This window comes from Mirounga leonina, unplaced genomic scaffold (genome assembly GCF_011800145.1).
Source record: "Mirounga leonina isolate KUSES-001 unplaced genomic scaffold, KU_Mleo_1.0 Mir_101664, whole genome shotgun sequence".
Classification (NCBI taxonomy): domain Eukaryota; kingdom Metazoa; phylum Chordata; class Mammalia; order Carnivora; family Phocidae; genus Mirounga; species Mirounga leonina.
The window spans coordinates 28839484-28865228 of record NW_023270175.1 but is presented as its reverse complement, the minus strand read 5'-3'; the positions used below and the strand labels follow the sequence as shown (position 1 = coordinate 28865228).

The following is a 25745-nucleotide window of genomic DNA, read 5'->3' as shown; positions in this document are numbered from 1 at the left end:
TCTACAGCTGGAATCCTACATCTCCCACTCCCCTTCACCCATTTTGCCCATCCCCCCCCACCCACTTTCCCTCTGGCAGCCATCAGTTTGTTCTCTGTGTCCATGGGTCTCATGACTTCTATTTAATGTGTCTCATGTCTTCTATTTAATGTGTCTCATATTCTTCCCATGGGAGCAGAAGTCTCGTTTCTTTTTTTATTTTTAAACTTCCAATTAACTTGTTTTTAAGTATGTGCTTTGATGGTTTTTTAATGCATTAGCAGAGTTGTACAATCATCACCATGATTCGATTTTAGAACCTTTCTATCACCCCCCAGATATCTCTTATGCCTGTTTGCCATTATTCCCCATTCCCACCCCCACTTGTCTGCTTTTCTTTCTCTATAGATTTGCTGTTTCTTACCATTTCATGTAAATTGAATCACATAACACATGGTCTTTTCTGACCGGTGTTCATCACTTCAGATAATATTTTAAGGCTATAGCGTATATATTGGCAGTCCATTCCTTTTAATTGCTGAATAGTCTTTGAAAGTGATTTCTTAGTTCTTCTTTCCCCAACTGCCCCAAATAAAAAAGTGAGGTCCTGGGTGATCCAGCAGCTGCTCACTTCTCCAAACTCATCTCTCACAACTCCCGATGCCTTCTTTCAGATCCTCAAATGTGTCCTGATCTAGTCTGCTGCAGTGCTATCCTGTTTCCCTAAACACTACCCCCTCCAACATGTGCACGGGGATTCCACTTGGTTAATTCCTACTCATCCTTCAGATCTCTGTTTAAACCGTATTCCCTCAGAAGAGCCTGCCCTGGCCCTTTGGCCCAGGTCCAACTTTTCTCTTACGGGCTCTCTTGGCATCTCCATCAGAGCTCTTACTATATGTGTAATTGGTTCCTCACATATGTAATTCTTTAATGCTCATCCCGCCCCCCCTTCCCCACCCCTTCTCCACTTCCATCTACACACCTTACCGGCTCCCGCAGCTGTAAAGGTCACAAGGGCTGGCACCATGTCTGTTCAGCTTCCCACTGGCTCAGGATCCGGGCACACAGTGGGTGCACAGTAAATATTCGCTCTTGCCTACCTGCCTGCCTGCCTGAGCCCTTGCCTTTGGCGCTGATAGACAACTGGATCTTCAACTCTCCATGTCATGGTGGGGTGGAGGGGGGGCGGAATCTGCACTTTATATGCCATGGAGTTTCCTAAATGTGTCAGACTATAAAGATGTGCTGTTTTCAACTGACAGCATCATTGATTTGAAGATCAACTCAACCTGACAGCTAGAATGTAGTCGGTACAAAGTGTTCGGGGGGCCGGCTACACAGCCTACAATGGAGGGAATGTGGCTATGTGATGAGAACTCCCGTACCCTTCTCAACTTTTCAAGTAGCTCCTGGGGAAGAGCTGGGGGCAACCTTGTTCACTGAGGTGCTCACTAACACTTTCATGTAATGCCAATTCCAGTGCACTGAGCGGCACTTTGACTGGCTGTTTGTTTGACTCTGCTTTCAACACCTCTCTTGAAAATATGACATATGTCAGAATGAATCCAAGTAGCCTTCTCTCCAGCTTTCACGGCCACATAAAGCCCTCCACCCACTGGGCACACTGAAAGACACTTGATGCTGTTTGAGAACACTCCTCTTAATCTGCTGATAACCTTTTCTGTCTGGCTGGCAAGACCTAAGAAAACGTTTCTTTTCATTTGGGCCCATTTAAAATAAAACCACCCCAAACCATCAACTGTTAAAAATGTGTCTCTTTGTACTTGTGAGTCTTTACTTTTGGGTCTTGGCAGGACATTCTTAAGGGGCAAATGGACTAAATGAATGAATGCCAATCACAACAACAGAGGAGGAGAGTAATAATTCAATTCAACAAGCAGTTATTGAGGGCTTACGATGTGCAGGGCCCTGCACGCAGTCCGTGGGGGATAGAGATGAATAAACTCCAGTTTCTGCCCTCCAGGAGCTCATGATCTGGAAGAGGAGACAGACGTGCCCATAAATAATGCTAATAAGGATGACGCTGGGAAACACTGGAATAGAAGTGCAAGTGAAGGGCTATGGGAGCATGAGGAGAAAATTAATCTCAACGTTGGGAGAGGTTTCTTGGCAGAGGAGGGGATAAATATGACACACTGTTTCATTCTAACAACTTCAGAGGAAAAGAATGCCATCAAGACTTTAGACCGTTCTGCCTGTACCTAGATGGGGCCACTGGATTGTCTTGGAGGCCCAAGTTCTACTTCAATACAGTTAATGGGTCCCAGGTGAGGAAGACAGAAGGAAACTCCCTGGGGCCCAACAAACTCCAGAATGAGCAGTTCTACTTTACCCATCAGAATACAGATCCCGCTCTGACTCCCCGACGCCGAACCACCAGCCAAATAGTCACACAATCTGTTAAGATGCGGCACAGGTCGGTCCCCTGCCACTAAATTAAAGTCACCTCCTCCTTTTAAATTGCCTTAGAACCACCTAGTTGGGGGTGATGTGCACAAATGAAGGAGCATGCGCTCCTGGCTGGGGCCAGCCTGCTTCCAGGTTCTCATGGTCTCTGGTACAAATATGACATCACCCCCATATATGTTGGCCTTTGAAAAGGTCAGAAACTCATATGACTGCATTCTGCAGTGCCAGGGACATCTGTATTTAAACCTTCACCATTGGGAGGATGGGGGCCTGATAGGGTCCATCACTGGGCTTTACCTAAACCTGGGATGACTCCTGCTTATTTAGCCTGAGGGTGGAAAAGAGTTTGCAGCTTGGTGTGAAATGGTGGTTGTCCCATTTAGGGGGGAAAAAAAAAACAACCTTTAAAGATTTAAGGATGAAAGCACTTGACAAACTGGGAACAATGGCTAATCAACATTTCAAAGAGGTGGGTAACGGTAATAAATACTGTGAATCCCAGAACCCCAGGATGTGGCCTTGGATTAACACACTCGTACCCCCGCATGCCTCTCTGCTGTGCCTGCTCAGGGCAGCATACAGATGGAGGAGGACACAGGCTTTGGGGTCTTAGGGGAATCCAGGCTGGATTACTGACTCTACCACTTAGTAACTAGATATATGAATCTGGGCAAGTGGTTTAAACTCTTTGCACCTCATGTTCCTCATCTTTACAGATGGGTGCAAGAATTGCTGCCTCACAGAGCTGTTGGGAGGATTCATTATGGAGCTAATACACGTACAGAGCTGAGCACAGTGCTTGGTATGTAATAGGAAGGTAATGTGACTTCCCCCACCTTTTCTTTTTTTAAGATTTATTTATTTTTTAAACATTTTTATTTATTTATTTTTTTAAAGATTTTATTTATTTATTTAACAGAGAGAGACATAGCGAGAGCAGGAACACAAGCAGGGGGAGCGGGAGAGGGAGAAGCAGGCTTCCCGCAGAGCGGGAAGCCCGATGTGGGACTCGATCCCAGGACCCTGGGATCACGACCTGAGCCGAAGGCAGACGCTCAATGACTGAGCCACCCAGGAGCCCAAGATTTATTTATTTTAGAGAGAAAGCGCACACACACGTGCCGGAGGAGCAGAGGGAGAGAGCAGACTCTGCAAACAGCGAGGAGCCTGATGTGGGACTCCATCTCCCGACCCTGAGATCACCACCTGAGCCAAAGCCAAGAGTCAGATGTTTAACCGACTTGGAGACCCAGGCACCCCTTTCCCTCACCTTTTCTTCTGCTCTGTGTGGGGAAAGGTGTCACTTCGACCCTGTTGCTTCTTTCCCCTCTAAAACCAGCCATTACAAGATAGTGAAGCATAATTTTAATATTTTCTGTGGTTCTTCATTGAAGTTCCCTCGATTAAAAAAGCAGATTGGTTGAACAGTTGATTTTCTCTAAAGTGCTTTTTTGTGAGGTTTTCCCTCTAGAGGTCATGGTTTTGCAACAACAGTAAAAGTTCCAGATTCACTAAAGGAATGATAGGGTAGCTACTGCAGGGTGGGGGTAATAGATTTTCTCAGAATCCCCGAATACACGCCTTGGAAGTGGTTGCTTGTTTTGCCTGTATTCAATACCTTCTCTCCATGCCTAACCCCTTTGGTTTTTTGTCATACGAAGGTCAAAGGAGTAGAACTACTCTGTTCTCTAACTCAGAGGTCTCCAAGCAAAGCATATTGAAAAGGTGCAGGAAATATGTCCAAACGATGAGTTACCTCTCTGGTCCAGGAGCAGGGCAAGCAGGTGTGAGGAAGGCAGGGGAAAGGGAAGGGGGATGGCAGTGGTAAGAAAAGCTTAATTAGCAGCCCTGTTCACTTGTTTCTCCATTCCCCTGGCTTTAAATATATATATGCTGGGAACTCCCAAATTTATTCTCTAAACAAGACCATGCCCCTAAATTCCACACTCATGTATTTACCTCCAACTCAACATCTCCACTTGAATACCTAATAGATATCTTTTTTTCTCTCTCTTTTTAAAATTGTAGTTGACACACAATGTTACATTATTTTCAGGTGTACAACATAGTGAATCAACAACTCAAATATTATGCCGTGCTCATCACAAGTGTAGCTACCATTGGTTACCATACAACGCTATTACAGTACCAGTGACTACATTCCTTATGCTGTATATTTTATCCCCATGACTTCTTCATTCTGGAAGCCCAGACCTTCCATTCTCCTTCACCAATTTTGCCTATCCCCCTTTGCCCCTCCTTCCCCCTCTGGCAACCATCAGTTTGCTCTCTGTATTTATGGGTCTGTTTCTGCTTTTCATTTATTTGTTTGTTTGTTTTTTTAGATTCCACGTACAAGTGAAATCATACGGTATTTGTCTTCTCTGAGTTATTTCACTAGTATAATACCCTCTAGATCCATCCATGTTGTCACAAATGGCAAGATTTCATTCTTTTTAATGACTGAGTAATATTCTGTTGTATGTATGTGTATACACACACACACATCTATACATATACACACACACCCCACATCCTCTTTATCCATTTATCTATTTATGGATAGACACTTAGGTTCTTCCATATCTTGGCAATTATAAATAATACTGCAATAAACACAGAGGTGCATTATCTTTTTGAATTAGTGTTTTTTTTCCCTTTGGGTAAATACCCAGTAGCAGAATTACTGAGTCATATGGTATTCCTATTTTTAATTTTTGGAGGAACCTCCATACTGTTTTCCACAGTGGCTATACCAACTTACATTCCTACCAATAGTGTACTAGGGTTCCCCTTTTCTCCACATCTTCACCAACACTTGTAATTTCTTGTCTTTTTGATATTAGCCATTCTGGCAAGTGTGAGATATCTGATTGTGCTTTTGATTTGCATTTCCCTGATGATGAGTGATGTTGAGCATCTTTTCATGTGTCTGTTGGCCATTTGGATGTCTTCTTTGGTAGATATCTTAAACTCATTATGTCTAAATCTCAATCTTGAACCCCACTCTCTAAGACATGAACCTCCCTCAATTATTCCCATCTTAATAAATGGAATCACCATTCATCTACTTGCTCAGACCAAACACTGTGGAGTTATCCTTGGCTTTTCTCTCTTTCTTTATTTTTCTTTTATTATGTTCAATTAGCCAACATATAGTACATCATTAGTTTTTGATGTAGTGTTCAATGATTCATTAGTTGCATATAACACCCAGTGCCCATCACAACATGTGCCCTTCTTAATACCCATCACCCGGTTAACCCCAATCCCCCACCCCCTCCCTTCTGTAACCCTCAGTTTGTTTCCCAGAGTCTAGAGTCTCTCATGGTTTGTCTCCCTCTCTGATTTCTTCCCAGTTTTCCCTCCTTTCCCCTATGGTCCTCTGCACTATTCCTTATATTCCACATATGAGTGAAACCATATGATAATGGTTTTTCTCTGCTTGACTTACTTCACTTAGCATAATCCCCTCCAGTTCCATCCATGTCAATGCAAACAGTAGGTATTCATCCTTTCTGATGGCTAATATTCCGTTGTATATATGAACCATATCTTCTTTATCCATTCATCTGTTGAAGGACATCTTGGTTCCTTCCACAGTTTGACTCTTGTGGACATTGCTGCTATGAACATTGGGGTGCATGTGCCCCTTCTTTTCACTACATCTATATCTTTTCTCTCTTTCTTAACATCTTGCATCTACCCCATCAAAAATGTTATTGACTCTGCCTTCAACATATATCTAGAATGTAACCCTGTCTCCCCAGCCCTCTCACTGACACTTCAGTCTGAGCCACAAACATCTCTTACCTCTATTACTAGGGTAACCTCCACAGTGGTCCCCCTTGCTTGCATTCTTGTCCCCAATCATCTATTCAACACAGCAGCCAGAGTGATCCTGATAAGTCATAAGTCACTTTGTGCCACTTCTCTGCGCAAAACCTCAATAATGATCCATCTCAGAATAAAAGTCAAAACTCTTGTTATAGCCTATGAGGCCCTCTATGATCTGGCTCTCCTCTACCTTTCTGAGCTCATCTCCTACTATTCCCCCTGTACTCTACTATTCCACTCACCTCATTGCTATTCCTTAAAGATGCCAAGTCTATCTCCACATCAGAGCCTTTGTATTTTCTGAACTGTCTGCCTGAAATGGCCAGATATTTGCAGAGCTTGCCCTCACACTTCATTCAGGTGTCTGCCCAATTGTCTCCTTGGTGCCATAGCAGAAAGAATACATACATATACCCACTCCTGTTGGTTACTCTCTGCCCCCTTACCCTGCTTTGGTCTTTTTATCAATTATTACCATCTGACATATTTCTTTGGTTACTGTCTGCCCCCTCCCACTAAAAAAGGCTTCTTTTCACTTAAAAAATTCATGTTGAAAAATCTTAGTTTCTCTACGACTTCGAATACACATTCTCTGGCTGACTTAAGAATCGTCCCACATTTTCCTCTATCCACATCATTTATAGTTGCAGTCAGAGTGGTATTTCAGAGAGCTTCCCAACCCTCTTGAATTGTCTTCTTATAGAGTCTCAGGCTATGGACTTGGACATCAGACTTTTCTCAGCCATCCCCCTTCTGGAGGTCAAAGACCTTTGCTCATTCTCTCTTTAGGTTTTTATCACTTCTACTTCCCAAAAGATTCCCCCTGTTGGTTAGAATTAGTTATAAAGCCACAGTCCTTCTAGTTGTTTTCTCTAGGCTTGGGAAATTGGCAGCACAATTTAATAACTTCCCAGCTCCTCTATGGTCAGGTGGCCTATAACATCTCATACAGAATACCTGTAATAACTATTCTCAGATTCAAAGATTTCTAAACCTATGCATTTCTTAAAAAATAATATTTCTTTGAAAATACTATATCACAATAAAATAATAAATGTATAAGTAATATGTGCATACATTTCTTAAAATATTTCTTTAAAATATAAGTATAATAAAAATAATTATATATAATATTAAGATAATATTTATTTAAATATATGCACATGGTATAAAATCAACTAGTATAAATGCAAATTGAGTAAAAACTGAGATTCCCTCTGTTTTTTTTTACTAGTTCTCCATTTACTCTCCAGAGGCAACCACTTTCCTCAGTTCTTTGTGGACCTTTCAAAGAAAACTCCATTATTTGGGGGAAATGATCCACACCCACTGTTTTAAAAGAAAATCAAACAATTCAGAAACAAAAAGAACTTTTTAAAAATCTAAAATAAAATGACACCATCCAGAGATAACCATATTAATATTAAAATCCCTCAGACCCAAGACATCCCTCTCTCTCTCTCTCTCTCTCCAATAGTGTGTAAATGGAACTTACTGTACGTGTTATTCTATTTTCTGCCTTTTTTACTTAATGGAATGCCATGGACTTCTTTCCATGTCAGTACCTATAAATCTAAGTGAATGTCAATTTAATATACACTATGACTTTACCTCCTCTTCTAGAAGATATGATCCCTTTTCTAAAAAAGATTTTACTTATCTGTTTAGAGAGAGAGAGAGTGCGTGCATGAGTGGGGGGAGGGGCACAGGGAGAGGGAGAAGGAGAGAGAATATCAAGCAGACTCTGCACTAAGCACAGAGCCCAACAGGGAGCTTGATCTCACTAGGCTGAGATCATGACCTGGGCCGAAATCCAGAGTCAGAGGCTTAACCGAATGAGCCACCCCACAATATGCTCCTTTTAGATAGGGCAGCCCCTTCTGCCTCCAGGATTTAGGCTTGTCCCACTAAATTCCAATGAGTACTGCAATCCCACATGTATTGCCCCACATTAGACCTTCAGGTTGGCTTTGTGTATCACATGGATCGAGTCATAGGAAGTCCAGGATCTAAGTTTTATTTCCAGTCACTTTTTAAAAGATTTTATTTATTTATTTATTTATTTATTTATTTATTTATTTATTTATTTATTTATTTATTTATGAGAGAGTGAGAGTGAGAGAGAGCACAGCAGTGGGGGGAGCAGCAGAGGGAGAGGGAGAAGCAGGTTCTCCACTGAGTAGGGAGCCCAATGCAGGGCTCGATCCCAGGATCCTGGGATCATGACCCGAGCCAAGGGCAGATGCTTAACCAACTTGAGCCACCCAGGAGCCCCTCCAGTCATTTTTCTAATCATTATTCTCATAGCAGAATTATTTCTTATTAGGACCTTCAGAGTCATATTGAAGGTGGAAAAATCATAAGTAGGTCTCAAGGAAAAATGTTCTAAGAGAAATACCTAGGAATCATTAATTTTTTAAAAAGATTTATTTATTTTAGAGAGAGAGAAGTGTGAGCAGGGGAGGGGCAGAAGGAGAAGGAGACAGAATCTAAAGAAGACTCCCTGCTGAGCGCAGAGCCCAATGAGGGGTGGGGGCTGAGGGTGGGGGCTCGACAACACGACCCTGAGATTATGACCTGAGCCAAAAACAAGAGTCAGACGCCTAAACAACTGAGCCACCCACGCAGCCCTCGTTAAATTTTAACACATATTTATTGAGCATCTATTATGTGACAAGCACTGTTGTAGCAATAAACAAAAATCCTTGTCCCTGTGAAACTTATTTTCTAGTGGGACAAGACAGTAACCAAAGAAATGTGTCAGATGGTGATAACTGTTAAGAAAAGTGAAGCAGGGTAAGGGGCAGAGAGTGACCACAGGAGTGGGTATATGTGTGTGCTATTCCAGTAATGGTATTAGGGATGGCTTCTCCAATGAGAAAACAATTAGAAAGAGACATAATGAAGTGAGGGGCAAATCCTGCAAACATCTGGGGAAACAGCATTCCAGGCTAAGGGTTCAGAACATAAAAAGGCCCTGATCTGGGGATATGCTTAACATCTTTAAGGAACAGCAAAGAGGTGCTTGTGGCTGGATCAGTGTGGGGAGAGTGGTAGGAGATTAGGAATGAACCAGAAGAGGGGCGCGTGGGTGGCTCAGTCATTAAGCATCTGCCTTCGGCTCAGGTCATGGTCCCAGGGTCCTGGGATCGAGCCCTGCATCCGGCTCCCTGCCCAGCGGGAAGCCTGCTTCTCCCTCTAACACTCCCCCTTCTTGTGTTCCCTCTCTCGCTGTCTCTCTCTGTCAAATAAATAAATAAAATCTTTAGTGCTGCACGGAGCACTGGGTGTTATACGCAAGCAATGAATCATGGAACACTACATCAAAAACTAATGATGTAATGTATGGCAATTAACATAATAAAAAAATAAAAATAAATAAAAAATAAAAAAGAATGAACCAGAAGAGGATCACCAGCTGATGTGAATAATGTCAGGAGGGTCAAAGTCTTCAATGAGCTGAGGCTAGGAGGAAATGTCTAGGATGAAAGCATGAGACTTCATGAGTTATGTTCTGAGTAAGAACAAAGTCAGGGGAGAGGTATCCTCCTTAGGACTAAAGGAATAATGTTGATAGAAGACAGGAGCTGCAGAACCCCAAATTTGTTGTCTTCTCTGAAAAAGACAATGAGCTTAAGACTGAAAATGTTAGAAAAGAACTTTAGTGAGAGGCAGCAGAAGCCCAAAATTGAGAGTGTAAGAGATTGCATAGATGCTACATAAATAAGTTTGAAACTCCTTACTCAGAAGACTGTGTTCCCAGTGGAGAGAACTTAGGAAAAAGAGCATGTATGCACACATGTGTGTGCACACGCACACAGAATACTATGCTATCATGGCAGATTTTGAGGAAACAGGGCAAATAAGAGAGGATCTGTAATCAAGGAAATAGATACTTTGATTTTCAAAACTGGCAGAAAGTTAGATTCTGGACATGATAAATTTGTGATGATGTTTATATCAAATAAGACCATCAAATGGAATATTAAAGGGGTGGTTTAGGTGAACTGAATAGAATTTATAGTGGTTGCCAGGGCCAGTAATGATCTTTGGGACCCAACATGGGTTCACTAGGAACAAGGCATGTCTAACTTTAACTCCTTCTTTGACAGGGTTTCCAGATTGGTAAATATGGAAACATGGTGGGCAGAAAATCTGGATAGCATCAAAGCATTTGAAGGGACTATCACTTGGGTCTTGAGTTGGAAGTAATCTGCTGGTGGTGTGCTATAGAAGTGTGTCTTGATCAATGATTTAATTGATGATCTGTATATATAGAAAGCCTATTTACTAGACTTAGATATGAAATAAAGCTGGGAAGACTAGCAAGTATCTTGGATGACTGAATTAAGATCCTAAAATAGTTTGACTTAATAGAATGATGGACAGAATTTAACTCAATGATATTTAATAGAGTAAATACATGATTTTGCACTTGAGCACAAAAAGAACTCATGATAAGGAGCTTTAAGTTTTGACTGTAAATTCTCCAGTGCAATGTGTGATATGGCTGCCCTAAGAGCAAATGTGACCTTAAGCCCTCATCATGCTAGAAGGACATCTGTAAGATACTAGACAGTGAGTTCTCTGGAGTCAGGGACGATATTGAACTTGTTCAGTGTCATATGTCCATGATCTAGCATGGTGTTTGCTGCATGGTGTACACTCACTGCCTGAACAATGTGTTTTTTCTGCTTTATTCTGCCTTGGTCAGCTCATAGCTAGATTCCCTTTTAAAAAGATTTATTTATTTATTTGAGAGAAAGAGAGGTGGGGGGGGCAGAGATAGAGGGAGAGTGGGAATCCTAAGCAGACTGCCTGCTGAGCACAGAGCCCAACCAATCCCACAACCACAAGACCATGACCTGAGACAAAATCAGGAGTTGCATGCCCAACCAACTGAGCCACCCAGGTGCCCCTCATAGATAGATTTCTATTGTCACTTCTGGCCATTGCACTTTGAGAGGGATACTGAAAGTCAGGAGAGTGACTGGGATAGTGAAAGGAACAAAAAACATATCCTATTGAGTCAATCAATAAACGTTTACTGAGCGTCTACTATGTGTTAGATAAAACATGAACAGTCCCTGTCCTCATGGTGCTTACATTTAGCTGGAGAAATAGACAAACTTATAAACAGATATATAATTATCTTTCAGGGAGTGATGTGCATGATGAAAAAAATGAATCAGGGTAAAAGGATAGTGATGGAGATGAGGTGGGGGTTCTTTTAGACACAAGGTCAGGGAAGACCTCTCTAAGGAACTTATACTTGAACAAAATGAAGTAAAGAAACAAATCTTGCTATTATCTGAGGGAGGAGCATTTCTGGTAGGGGGAAGAGAAAGGATAAAGACCCCAAGACAGGAATATGCTGTTCATGTTTGAGGAAAAGAAGGAGGCCATGTAGAGAAGATTATGTTAGAGAAGAAGCTTCTTACAAGAAAATTCACAAAATCTGGGAACATTTAGACTGAATGGTGGTGGGGGGGTGGAGCTATGGAAAGAGAAGGAAGAGCTATTTATAGGTATGTGATTCGTAAGAGAGTTCAGACCCATTCTGGAAGGCACCTCTGGACTCCCATTGGATCAATGAGTTGAATCTACCAGAAGAAAAATTTCCATTCATTAAAAAGTCTTTCTGTCAGAGCTATTCAAGATGGATTGGGCTATCTTATACAACAGTGATCTCCATGTCACTGGAGAGATTCGAGCTGACAAGAGACTACCTCTGCACTTGGAGGGAGCTAAGGGGCAGGGAAAGACCTGGAAGGGATTTTCCAGGCTCAGCAGGGGATTAGATTAGATGACCTTTAAGGCCTAAGAATCTAGTGATCTAAACCTGTTTCCTGAAATAACATTCCCTTGATACAAATTATGGTCAAGGTAAATACTTGCTCACTGGTGAATCCAAGATTACACACAATGCTCAAGCTGAATTTAATAGTCAAGACACTGAATCAGAATGTCAGAAAGCATCTGAACGTCTTTTCACATAATATGTGAGTGAAAAGGGTCTAGGAGGCATCAGATTTACTGAGGTTAATACTATGTTTGGCTGCAGGGATGCCTGGGTGGCTCAGTCAGTTAATCATCTGCCTTCAGCTCAGGTCATGATCCCAAGATCCTGGGATCGAGCCCCGAGTTGGGCTCCCTGCTCAGCGGGTAGCCTGCTTCTCCCTCTGCCTCTGCCTGCCACTCCCCCTGCTTGTGCTATCTTGCCCTCTCTCTGACAAATAAATAAATAAAATCTGTAAAATACTATGGCTACAGAAAGGTCCGTAAGCCTATGTTACTAGTGATAACTAAGGATAGGATAGTTCCCCACCCCTGCCTTTTTTCCTTAAACAACTGAAGTATCATTCAGGAGAAATGGAACTGAACTAAATTGTCACTAAGCCAGACTTTTAATCAGCTTGGGCTGGCCTCTCTGCTACCCAACAATTAGCATGTTACTCATGTAAAGGAAAAATGGGAGCAAGGACACTTAGGAAAGGCCACTGCCACTCTGGACTCTTTGCAATGGCCATCCCCAGCTCCAATCACAGGAGGATTTCTAGCCATTCTAGCTCACATTCCCTTGATGGCAGCATTGTAAATAATCAGCACTATTTGCTTCTGTTTCAAAACATGTCCTCCTCATCATTCAAAAACTCATTATTCTTCAATGCTGAGCCTACAGGGGCAGCTCAATTATGAGGTCATTCTGAAAGAATTCTGAAAGAAAAAAAAATGCATCTGCCTGAATGGTTAGAATGGGTTGTTAGAATGGGCCTGAATATATCAAATATCTGTGCAGCCCTCCACTTCCTTCTGGATCAACCTCAAAAAAAAAACAAAACCCTTTTTTTTTTAAACTACAGAATTCTTGAGTTAAATTTTAAAAGTTTACTCTTCAGTGACTTAGACAAATGTGTTAGAGGTCCATGGTGCATTTGAAATGATCAAATAGCGTCTTCCAACTGTGGAGGCCCAGGAAATGAAAAAAGGATCACTTAATATTAGGTTGAGAAAAGCAGAATTAAGCAGGTAAATTTTTTTCCCGGCCCCCTCCCCCAAAAAGAGACTCAACAAAATATATACATTTACATTCTCCTTTCTTTTGGATTGAGCAAATGCTTTCCTCTGCTAGTATGGTTGATAAAGAATGGAGCACAAGGTTACTTAAAGAATAGAAAATATTTTTCTTTCTTTTTAAATACAGAGAAGTATAAATAAAAAAGAAAAGAACTCACAGAAAAGGACTTGAGCAAGCAATTCACGGTTGAGGAAATGCAAAGGACCTATGTACATATGAAAATATGTTCAACCTCAGTAGTGATCAGAGAAATACAAATTATAACCCTAATAAGATACCATATTGCCTAAAAGGTAGGAAAATTTTTAAAGACTGATAATATCCAGAGTGGATGAAGCTCTGAGAAAAATGGCATTCTTATGCATTGGTCAACTAGTACAACTTCTTTGGAGGGGAAATTGGAAATATCTGTCCTTGTTATCAACAACATATCCTTTGACTAAATTTCACTCCTAGGAATCTGTCCTATGAAGATACTCATATAAGTGCAGAAAAATATATGTATAAGGTCGAATCTCTGCAGCAGTATTTGAGAATAAGCTATAGCTCCATTAGTGAGGAAATGGTTAAATAAAATATAGAACACTAATGCTGCCATTACAAAAAAATTAGTAGATCTACATTACTGATGTACAAGACTGTCCACAATATATTGATATATTGCTTAGTGAATACAGCAAGTTGTTTAATTGCATTCATCATAAACCCCACTGTTGTGTGTATATATACACATATATACACAATTCCTGTGTATATACAAGTGAAAATGTAGAAAATGAGTGAAAAAAATCCTTTCATTTTACAAGTGTATGCACATCAATAAATTAATAGCTAACATTTATTGAGCACTTATTATATACTAGAAATTCTTATAAATGTTTTATAAGTATTAACTCATGTAATCTCCATAACAACCCTAGGAGGTCAATACTACTGTTACCCATATTTTATAGATGAGATAACAGGGGCATAGAGAGGCTAGAGAACTTGCTCAAGGTCAATGCGGCTAGTCTGAAATCCTGCTTTAGAGCCAGTATTATGGTGCATTATTATTTTTTTTAACAATTCACATGCATTTATTTTATACATTTTATTTATTTATTTTTTATTTTTTTTAAAGATTTTATTTATTCATTTGAGAGAGAATGAGATAGAGAGAGCATGAGAGGGGGGAGGGTCAGAGGGAGAAGCAGACTCCCTGCCGAGCAGGGAGCACGATGCGGGACTCGATCCTGGGACTCCAGGATCATGACCTGAGCCGAAGGCAGTCGCTTAACCAACTGAGCCACCCAGGCGCCCTATTTTATACATTTTAATCTCCTGCCATTCCTATACCCAGAAGTAACCATAATAACATGTTGGCATCTTTTCTTCCAGTTTTTTTCTATGCACTTGTAATGAGATCACACAGTATAGTTTTGTATTTTTGTTTTCTCAATTTATATTATTTCACAAACTCATCACTTCCCATATTTTCATGATAACCCAAAGAAAATTCCCAATCTTTATAAATATATCTATACATTTTAAATATTTTATTTATTTATTTGACACAGAGACAGAGAGAGAGGGAACACAAGCAGGGGGAGTGGGAGAAGGAGAAGCAGGCCTCCCGCTGAGCAGGGAGCCCAACGTGGGGCTTGATCCCAGGACCCTGGGATCATGACCTGAGTGGAAGGCAGACACTTAATGACTGAGCCACTCAAGCGTCCTATAAATATATTTTTAAGGATGCATAATGTTACATCATTTGCATGTATTATACATTTACTTACACATCCCCCCACCATTATTTCTAACATTTATTATAAAAGATAACATGACAATTCTGTTCATAATTTTTAGTCTTCTTCCCTTCAGATAGACTCTCTCATAAGTGAAGTTACTGGGTCAAAGGGAACACACATTTTTAAGGCTTTTGTTACATATTGCCAAATTTATTTTCTTTTTCTAAAACGATGCCCCTTCTGGAACCTCAGTAACCCTTTCCTGTAATGTCCTAGAGCACTTACTTGCTATAGGAGTCTTTCCACATACACATATTTTTTTTTAAAGATTTTATTTATTTATTTGATAGAGAGAGACAGCAAGAAAGGGAACACAAGCAGGGGGAGTGGGAGAGAGAAAAGCAGGCCTCCCACCTAGCAGGGATCCTGATGCAGCGCTCGATTCCAGGACCCTGGGACCATGACCTGAGCCGAAGGCAGATGCTTAACAACTGAGCCAGCCAGGCGCCCCTCCACATACATATTTTATTTGTATTTGCTAGTCATATATATTGTGAAATGACTACCACAATAAGATTAGTTTATACATACATCACCTCACATAGTTACCATTTCAGGTACACAGGTTTTAACAATTCAAGAAGGGCAAGGCTTAACCTGAAGACCTAAATCTCTAATGGCAGCATTTTACAGTACAATGGCAACAAGAGAGAGAAGGGTTGGGAGTATGGGACCTTCCTGGCACCTCTCCTCACACTACTAAGCTGTTGGGTTGATTTTATTAACAAGTCACTGATATAAATCTCTCACAGCTGTTGAGGGTTCTAGAATTTCTACTGAACAGGAGCACCAAAAAGCCTTCAACTACAAGATCATCTCTACCTCACTGTAGCCACTCACTTCCAAGGTCAAACCCCAGATCTAATCATCACTAAGTACAGGCAGTCCTCACTGTGCATGGCAGTGGAGGATGTTGAAAATGACTGTCAGCTGAAACAGTGCAAAGCAATCTTACTCAGTGGGAGAAACTGCAGTTGTTCTCTGACATTCAAATTTTTTTTTCAAAACATTAACTCCTTCACTGTCCGTTTCATTATCAGTACATAGGAGAATGAAAAAATTGTGAAACTAATATTTGTTTTGGACACTGTAATTTAAAACATTAGAAATGTTGGGGTGCCTGGGTGGCTCAGTCGTTAAGCGTCTGCCTTCGGCTCAGGTCATGATCCCGGGGTCCTGAGATCGAGCCCCGCGTCGGGCTCCCTGCTCCGCGGGAAGCCTGCTTCTCCCTCTCCCACTCCCCCTGCTTGTGTTCTCTCTCTCTGTGTCTCTCTCTCTGTCAAATAAATAAATAAAATCTTTTTAAAAAATTAGAAATGTTGACAGAGTGCTTTATTTCTTTGTAAAAAACATATCAAAGGTGGTTTGAACAGTACTTGCCTTCTCCGCATAACTTCTAATACCAAGAGAACATCTTTTCATGCCTTGGTAAACTGCCATACTCCTTTCAAAGTTTGGATCAGCTTCCAGCATTTTATCCTTTGCACACTTGATATTGTGAAATACCTCCATGGATTCCTTCAGTGTGAGCTTTTGCTGGTGTCACTTCCTTTGGGATATCTATTCTTTTTGTTGCAACTTTCCTCATTTATGTTAGAAGCTTCACCTTCACAAAGTTCCTCTATGTAATTCTACATAAGTTCCTCTGCATATCTAGGGTCTCTCGAATGGTGGCAGTGTCAACACTGCTATGATCTCACAGTCAGCTATTTCTTCTATAACTCCATATACCTTTGATTTGAATTTCACTTTCAGCATTAGATGTTTTGGTTTCTTCGCTGCGCTTTCCTCTGTGTTGGCCAATTCCCCCTTTTCCGAGTATCCATTTTTGTCAAATGTCACGTGGGTTTATCACTGTGAATCAAGAAGGTGACACACAAGTATAGGGTTTGCTCTCTGCATGAACTGAATAACATGAATCGGCGACGCCAAGCACCAACAGACTTTGAAAGAAGTGACGTGAATGGTCACTGATCCTTATAGGCACCCATTATTTATGTAGTGAGGTGTGGACTGAAAAGAGCAGTCAGCACAATCTGTACTTCATGCAATTGCACGGTTAGTATGTGATGATAACTGAAATTTGAAGCGTGCTGTTGGGTGGTGCTGTTATTTAACTAAACTCTGGTAAATCCATGGGTATGGAAACCATACATCCCACTTACTTTCAGTTTATTCTAAGCAAAGCTGCAGAAGCAATCTTTTTAAAAGCAGAAATCAGATCCGACAAGTCTTGCTCAAAACACATCAATGACTCTCATTTTCCTCTAAGTCAAAGCCAAAGCCCTTCCTATGATCTGCAAGGCCCTCATGATCTGCCCCTCCTCTACTACTACTCTTGATCTCACTCCCTCCCCTCCAGCCACACTGGCCTCCTTGCTATTCTGTGGACACACCAACCATTCTCCTGTCTCAAGGCCTTCCCATTTGCTGTCCCATAGGCTGTCCCCTTGGCCTAGGTCTCTCCCCCCACCCCCCCAGATGTCTACCTTTCCTCACTTTTTTCAAGTTTTTTAACAAAACTGATTTTCTCATACAGAACTGTGCTAACCACCCTACTTAATCCTGCAACCTACTTCCTGCTCCCAACCCAGCATGCCTGATCCACCTTGCCAGGCTCTGCCTTTTCTTTTTCCAGTAGCACTTATTACTATCTAACATACTACACAATTTACTTAGATTTAAATATCTATTGTTTATCTAATTTCTCTCCCCTCACAATCATGTAAGTTCCATGAAGGCAGAAAGCTTTTATGTGTGATTCACTGCTGTTTTCCAAGTAGCTAGGATAGTGCTTAGCATACAGTAGGTACAGAGTAAATAATTATTGACTGTATAAATAGGATAAGCCATACCACTATTCCTAAGCATGTTCTTCTCAAACCATATGTTGCAAATATTTTTCAGAAAATAAGATCACCCTAGGTATATGGCACAAGGATTGATTTTGGGGGAAAAAACCCCAAATAGATAAAATGTCAAGTTGTATGTCTTGCAGAATCTTCTGAGATAAGGTTAACCCCAGGAAATTTATCCAATTAAATGAGACCATGAAACTTATCATAGTTGCTTTTAAGAGCAGCAAAACTCATCATTCTCTCTTCTAAGAGTTCCAGCCATTTCCTAAATGAACACACCTGTAATTTAAATCTTTTACCAGCTAAAATAGATTTTGGGAAGAGATGTGAATCTTTTCTTTTTTTTTTTTAAAGATTTTATTTATTTATTTGAGACAGAATGAGAGACAGAGAGCATGAGAGGGAGGAGGGTCAGAGGGAGAAGCAGACTCCCCGCCGAGCAGGGAGCCCGATGCGGGACTCGATCCCGGGACTCCAGGATCATGACCTGAGCTGAAGGCAGATGCTTAACCAACTGAGCCACCCAGGCGCCCCGTGAATCTTTTCTTAAGCCAGGTCTACTGATTCAAATCCCCAAAGGTATCCATAGTTCCTTTCTAGTTTACCTCAACCCTTAGTGAGGGCCACAAACATTACCATTATGCTTAAAAGGAGAGCTCCAAGAGTCTTTGACTATCATCTTCCACACATAAACAGATGGGGCTTTTTTACCTTTAAGCAAAGGGACTCCTAATCCTCATCCATTGCTCATTGTTCTAATTATCAGAGAGCATTTCCTCATTCATAATCTGCCTGCAAGTGAAGGTCACTTATCTTCTCTTCCTCCTACAGAGATTAACTGATCTTCATCTTGATTCATATATTCAACTCTAATTCATTCTTTTCATCCCCAAACTGAATAACACCAATTCATTTTACTTTCTTCATATAGATCTTATTTTCCAGCCCTTTAAAATATCTTTTTAAAAAAAGTTCTCCATCCACTGGGTGGGATGACCTTTTTTTTTTTTTTTTAAGATTTTATTTATTTATTTGAGAGAGAGCATGAGAAGGGGGAGGGTCAGAGGGAGAAGCAGACTCCCCGCTGAGCAGGGAGCCCGATGCGGGACTCGATCCCGGGACTCCAGGATCATGACCCAAGCCAAAGGCAGTGGCTCAACCAACTGAGCCACCCAGGTGCCCCTGGGATGAACTTTTTGATGCAGGCCAGGCCAAATTCTCCACCCACTAACCTGATTTCTTGTGGTAGCAATACTTTCTAACTTGTGTAAGTATCTCAAGTGTAGATACTGGGGAACAGTCTGGTCATTCAGAAATGCCTATTTTTGTCTTGGATCAAATTCTCATTTTCTTGGTGTTAGAAGACTCCTAGTTTTGCACCTAAAATGTTCCTGAAAACATACTGAAGTCCAGTGTTTTCCCCACTTGGAATTCCAGAAATGATTCTGGGAAATGAGGTCTCCATGAGAATATTTTAATTTTATGTTATTTTGATGCTTCTCTAAACAAGACCTTTATGTTGGCATGCTATGAATCATCTGGATGGCCACCTTATAATAGGATTGACATATGATTCCTGGGCTTGACTCTGCTTTTGATTTAAGATCAAGGAGATGCCAAGCAGTGAACTTGGATTGTACTGGGCTTATGGGTAAAGAAGAGAAATAAAGGCCAGATGTGTGTTGTAAAAGCAAAGGTTTCATGCTAGTATGAATGGGCAAAAAGGAGGGAAGGCTGGGTTACCACTCAGTAGGAAGCATCCCATTTTTTATTTAAACTAATTTAAATCAAATTCCTGCCACTTACAACACAAAGAGTCTAGACTAAAGCAACTTCTAAATAAAACCTGTAAAAGTTTAAAAGTAGACCCACAAATAGAAAAGACTGGAAACAATTCTAGGGTCTGTCAGACAGAATAGGTGAAATAAACAATGGCATGTATATTCCCACCATAGGATGCTCATCAGCTGTAAAAGAGAATGAGGACACTCTTACTACACTGATATAGAAAATTCACCAGGATATACTATTAAGAGAAAAGTGCATGGTGCAAAACAGTATATATAGTATGTTGTCATTTGTTTAAGAAAGGGGTAAAAACACAGATGTTTGCTTTCATTTCATAAAGAATCACTGCCTATAGAATTGGGGGGCAGGGTAAATGGACTTTTACCAGACTTTTACCAGACCAGATTCCTTGTTATATCACTTTGACTTTTGAACCATGTAAATGCATTAACTATTCAAAACCATAATAGTAGCAAATATATCAACAGATTATTAGAGGGAGGCATCTGTTTCCAGTGAGCTAGGAAATATAACACCTTATTAAACTTTTCCCTTAGACACTCTCTTCTGTGATCTATTTCTAGTATTTGGTATTTTTCCCTTTACAATTGAATACAGTTTTCTACCTGAGAATGCCCAGAGCAGCTGGTTGCCTCAACAAACTCATCTCTTCTGAGAACAGTTTGAATAAATCCAACCAGAAAGTAAATTATGTATGTTTTCAACATTTAGTTGGAATCAGAGTGAATTAGAGTATTTAGATAAAATTTGAATCCCATTAGTCCAGTTATTAAAAGGATAGTAATATTGTATTTGAAGAGGAAGGGACTACCAAAATACTTTCCTACACTGAATTAATCGTCCCCAACCAAGGTAGATAATAGTTAAGACTAAGTCAGTTGTCATCATTTCAACATTACTTTTACCTTTTTGTTGATTACTCAACACTTGGATTTTATAGGTAAATCTTGCTTGGTTACCTTAGAATGAAATTTTACAGTATTCTTATTCATTTGGAGCTTTGACTTTATCTATAGTAAGGGTTCTTAACCTAGGATCCACAGGTAGAATTCAGAGAATCTATTAACTTGGGTAGGAAAAAATTACAACTTAATTCTACTAACCTCTAATTGAAATGTAGCAGTTCCTTTTGTCATGCTGTAAGCAACAGACCAAAGTAACATCAACAACACCTATGACTTGGTCACCAATAGAAATCACAGATACTTTCCTATCACATTAGACTTATAGATATCTCAAAATATCATCATGCTCATTACTACTTCAAAATTATAGACCTACCAATAAATCTTGTTATTTACTAAGTTCATAAAGATATACCTGTATCTATGTAAAACTATATTACAGATTTTCAAATAGTTGGATAACTTTTTCCATGTGATTATCTTCTCAGTAATCCTGTGTATTTTATTTGTGAAATAAGTGTAAATCTCCATGACCTTGGATTAGGCAATGGTTTCTAAGACATGACACCAAAAGTGTAAACAACTATTAAAAAAGTAGAAATATTGGACTTCATTAAAATTAAAAACTTTTATGATTCAAATGACACCATTAAGAAAGTAAAAAGACAACCCCACAATATGGAAGAAAATATTTGCAAATCATATACCTGACAAGAGACCTGTTTCTACAACATATAAAGAACTCTTACAAACCAATAATAAAACTACAACCCAATTTAAAAATGGGCAAAGCATTTGAATATACATTTCTCTAAAGATATAAAAGTGGCCAATAAGCACACGAAAGGGTGCTCAAAATCATTAGTCATTAGGGAAATGCAAAGCAAAACCACAATGAAATACTATTTTACACCCACTAGGATTGCTATAATTTTTAAAAAGTCAATAGCAAGTGTTGGCACGGATGACAGAAATCGGCAGCCCACATTGCTGCTGGGAATGTGAAGTGATGCAGTCACTTTGGAAAACAGTTTGGCAGCTCTTCAAAAGGTTAAACATAGAGTTATCATGTGACCTGGCAATTTCTAAATACATGCCCAAGAGGAATGAAAACATATGTCCACACAAAAATCTGTACACAGGTGTTCATTGCAGCAGTTTTCATAATAGCCCAGAGGTGGAAATAACCCAGATGTCCATCACCTGGTGAACAGGTAAACAAAATGTGGTATCTCCACACACTAGACTATGATTCTGCCAAATAAGCCAGACACAAAAAGACAAATATTGTATTATTGCACAAACATGAGGTAACCCCAACAGTCAAATTCATAGAGAGAAGTAGAATTGCAGTTACCAGGGATGGGGGGAGAGGGGAATTGGGCATTATTGTGTAATGGGTACAGATGATGAAAAATTTGGGAGATGGTTAGTGGTGATGGTTGCACAACAGTATGAATGTACTTAATGCCACCAAACTGTAGCTTAAAAAAAAAATGGTTAAATTGGTCAATTCTAAGTTACGCATATTTTACCACAATAAAAAAAAGGAATGAAGTACTGATACATGCTATAGCATGAATGAACCTTGAAGACATTATGCTAAGTGAAAGAAGCCAGACACAAAATCTACATATCACATTATCTCATTTATATGCTATGCCCAGAAGAGGCACATCTATAGTGCTAGAAAGTAGACTGGTGGTTGCCCAGGGTAGGACAGTGGTCCGTTTCTCTCTGAGTGAGAGAGAGAGAGAGAGAGAGAGAGAGAGAGAGAGAGAGAGAACATGTGTGAGCAGGGGAGGGGCAGAGGGAGAGGGAGAGAGAGAATCCCAAGCAGACTCCAGGCTGAACATGGAGCCCAACATGGGGCTGCATCTCACAACCCCAAGATCACAACCCCAGGAGAAACCAAGAGTCAGACGCTTAACTGACTGAGCCACACAGGTTATCCTGAGCCTGCCTTTCTGATTGTGAAATAGTAGCCCTGGACTAGAATCTGGGGCAGAGAGAGCCCTCATCTTCTTAGCCACACCTAAGGATAGAGTTGCTATCACTAACCTGGGGTAAGGTGGGGGTTGGGAGCAGATTTGGCTTAAATGACACAGACTCTCATTTTTCTTACCAAGATTTAGTAGATTTTCTTGAATAAACATTTCTCCAATTTCCAGAGACTTTAAATGTTTGTGTGTGTGTGTGTGTGTGTGTGTGTTTAATAATTTTTACCTGTTAAATAGTTGTTTTGCCGGGGTAATGTGCCAAAGCTTCTCTCATGGCCATTCCAGAAGTCTCTCTTCCAATTTTTTTTAACCTCTTGTTTTCCTCTTTCCTAACTACATCATCCAGTATGTCCAGAATAATGTTAAATAGTAAAAGTAAACATCTGGGTCTTGTTCCATACTTTAAAGAGAAAGGAAGGTTTAATTTCAATTACTCTGTCATTAAAGCTTAATTGCATCGAAAAATCCTAAGGAACAGAATTTTGAGCTCCCTGCCTTAAGGAGCCATACTCAGAGTCCCTAAATCATGCAAGGTACCCTGCACACTGAGAAGAGTAGCTCCTTATTTAGGGTGGTTTGTTCACAAGTATAGGCAAACAGTTCCAATGGATTTCTTGCTTCTGGTTTGACCTCAGGTGACTTCTCTTGGCTTAAACGTTTGGTCCTCCACTAAGCACATCTTTAAAGTGACCACAGCCTGGGGCTGCCTATGAATAACTTCTTAAGAGACCTTGCTTTATAAATATGACCTGTCTCTTCTGTCTTATCAGTCTATTCTCCACTGTTATCATTCCCTTGGCCAACAACATGCTCAGGTTTTAAGTAGCCTGAAATAACCTTCCCTTATAGCTGCTACTCTTTTGAGTTACTGTCGCCTCTATCCCTCTTGTTTCATGGTCCATGTTGAAAGGGTTCCTTCTCCTTTACTGTCTCTACTGACTTACCTTCACTTGCTACTTAGCCTCTTATTTAATTCATCCCAAATTCTCTGAGGTCTCTAAAAGTGACTTCCTGGGCACCTGGGTGGCTCAGTCAGTTAAGCATCTGCCTTTGGCTCAGGTCATGATCCCAGGGTCCTGGGATCGAGTCCCATATTGGGTTCCCTGCTCTGTGGGGAACCTGCTTCTCGCTCTCCCTCTGCCTGCCACTCTCCCTGCTTGTGTGCTCTCTCTTTCTGTCAAATAAATAAATAAAATCTTTAAAAAAAATAAAAATAAAATAAAAGTGACTTCCTAATGGCCTCATCTCTGTCTTCATTTTCTAGATCTTTTTACTGCCTTTGACCCCATGGACCACACCTTCCACTTTCAAATTATTTTGCCTCCCTTGGCTTCATTGACAGTGTGCTCTCTATCCCCCTCTGTCCATTCCTTCATGTTCCTTTGCTAGAGTCCTTCCCAAACTCTCAGTAAGTGTGGCTTCTCCTGTATTATGTCCTGGCAACATCATCCTCCCAGAAACCCTGGGAAAGCACTATCTGTGTTTCACAGTTAAAAATATAATAAATAAAAATAAAACATTTTTGCATCCTAAACATATAACTTGGGATCTGATATCTCTCCTGAACTCTCCCTTGTTTCTTAACTGCCTCTTAAACATTTCTATCTCCATACATCCCCCAGAGAAGAGAAATGAGCTCTTGCCACTTGGCTAGATATTGTGCTAGGTATTTTCTATTTTTGCTCCCATTTAACCCTCTCACTAATTCTATAAGGCAGATATTATTGCCCTAGACCTATAGATATGGAAAACGAGAGTCAAAGGAAAAATTCCTTATGAAAAGCCAACCCCACGTGTTTCCAATTTCTATCATCATGCTCTTTTTGAAAATGCACCACTACAAGTTATGGGCAATATGTTCTAAAACCAAACTCACGATTCCCCTCTACTCGAAAACCAATTCTTCCTCCAGCTTTTTATATTTCTGCTGATGATGCCATCACTGCTCCATTCAGTCACACTGGAAATTTTAGAGTCCTCCTCAACTTCTCTCTCTTCTTCTCTGCCCACATCCAACCAGTGCTCCTGTCTGATGCTGCCTTTTCATTTTCTCCATCTGCCCTTCTCCTTTGTAGATCGGCTTCTACCACCCTAATCTAGGCACCTCTCTTGGTACTGATTTTGTGGTATCTAGTTTCACTTACCTTCCATTAGTACTGTCAAATCCACTTGTCCGTCTTCCTCTAAGGCAAGTTTCATCTGTCTCTAGGCTCTGTTTTCCCATCTGTAGATGAAAGGATTGGTTGGATTATAATAGAGGTTCCCAACTTTTTCACAATCCAAAAGTCCTTTTGTTTTTAACTTGTAGAGTCCATGATTAGAAAAAAAAAAATCTAATGTTAAAATTTTCATTTGCTAAGAAACAATTAATTTGTTTTCCCATTAAAAAAAAATAATCAGGGGCGCCTGGGTGGCTTAGTCAGTTGGGCATACAACTCTTGATTTCAGCTCAGGTCCTGATCTTGGGATCGTGGGATCAAGCCCTGTGTTGTTGTTGTCATTGCCACTGTCGAAGTCACGGTCCTTGTTGGGGCTCTGCGCTCAGCAGGGAGTCTGCTGGAGGTTCTCTCCCTTTGCTCCTCCCCCCACTCACTCTCTCACTCTAAAATAATAAATAAACCTTCAAAAAATAAAAATAATCAGACTTTCATAACTGCCAATCAATGCTTCTGATCACTGTCCCAGTTTGATCAATTTTAGCCCAAAACAAATAAAATTGACATCGTAGTTGAAATGTACAGCCTTAACATGTACAGCATGAGAAATGCATGACTCCCTTTAGTCTTTCTGAAATCTTGACAATCCCTCCAGAACCTTCAGTGTGGTTGCCAGTGCCCCCTGGATGGTGACCACTGGGTAAGTAATCTCTAAGGAATCTTTCAGCCCTGCCAGTCTGTGATTCCTGAAGTACAGCACTGATCATGTACCTTCCCTGTTGATTATTCTGTAAGGGCTCCCCATTGCCTCCTAAATTAACTACAAACTACTTAGCCTGGAATTCAAAGCCTGCCACGCTCCAGCCCTAACATAATGCTTTTTTAAATTGTGAGCTGACAGCC

General features: G+C 40.5%; 1 long non-coding RNA gene across 1 annotated transcript; it reads right to left on the bottom strand.

Moving 5' to 3' along the window:
• Nucleotides 1-1849: 1849 nt before the first annotated feature.
• Nucleotides 1850-24972, bottom strand: LOC118013497. The gene is made up of 2 exons (XR_004680038.1): nucleotides 24831-24972; nucleotides 1850-1977 (listed from the first exon to the last, which is right to left on the bottom strand). It is a non-coding gene; the product is annotated as an uncharacterized LOC118013497 (long non-coding RNA).
• Between the last annotated feature and the right edge of the window lie 773 nt (nucleotides 24973-25745).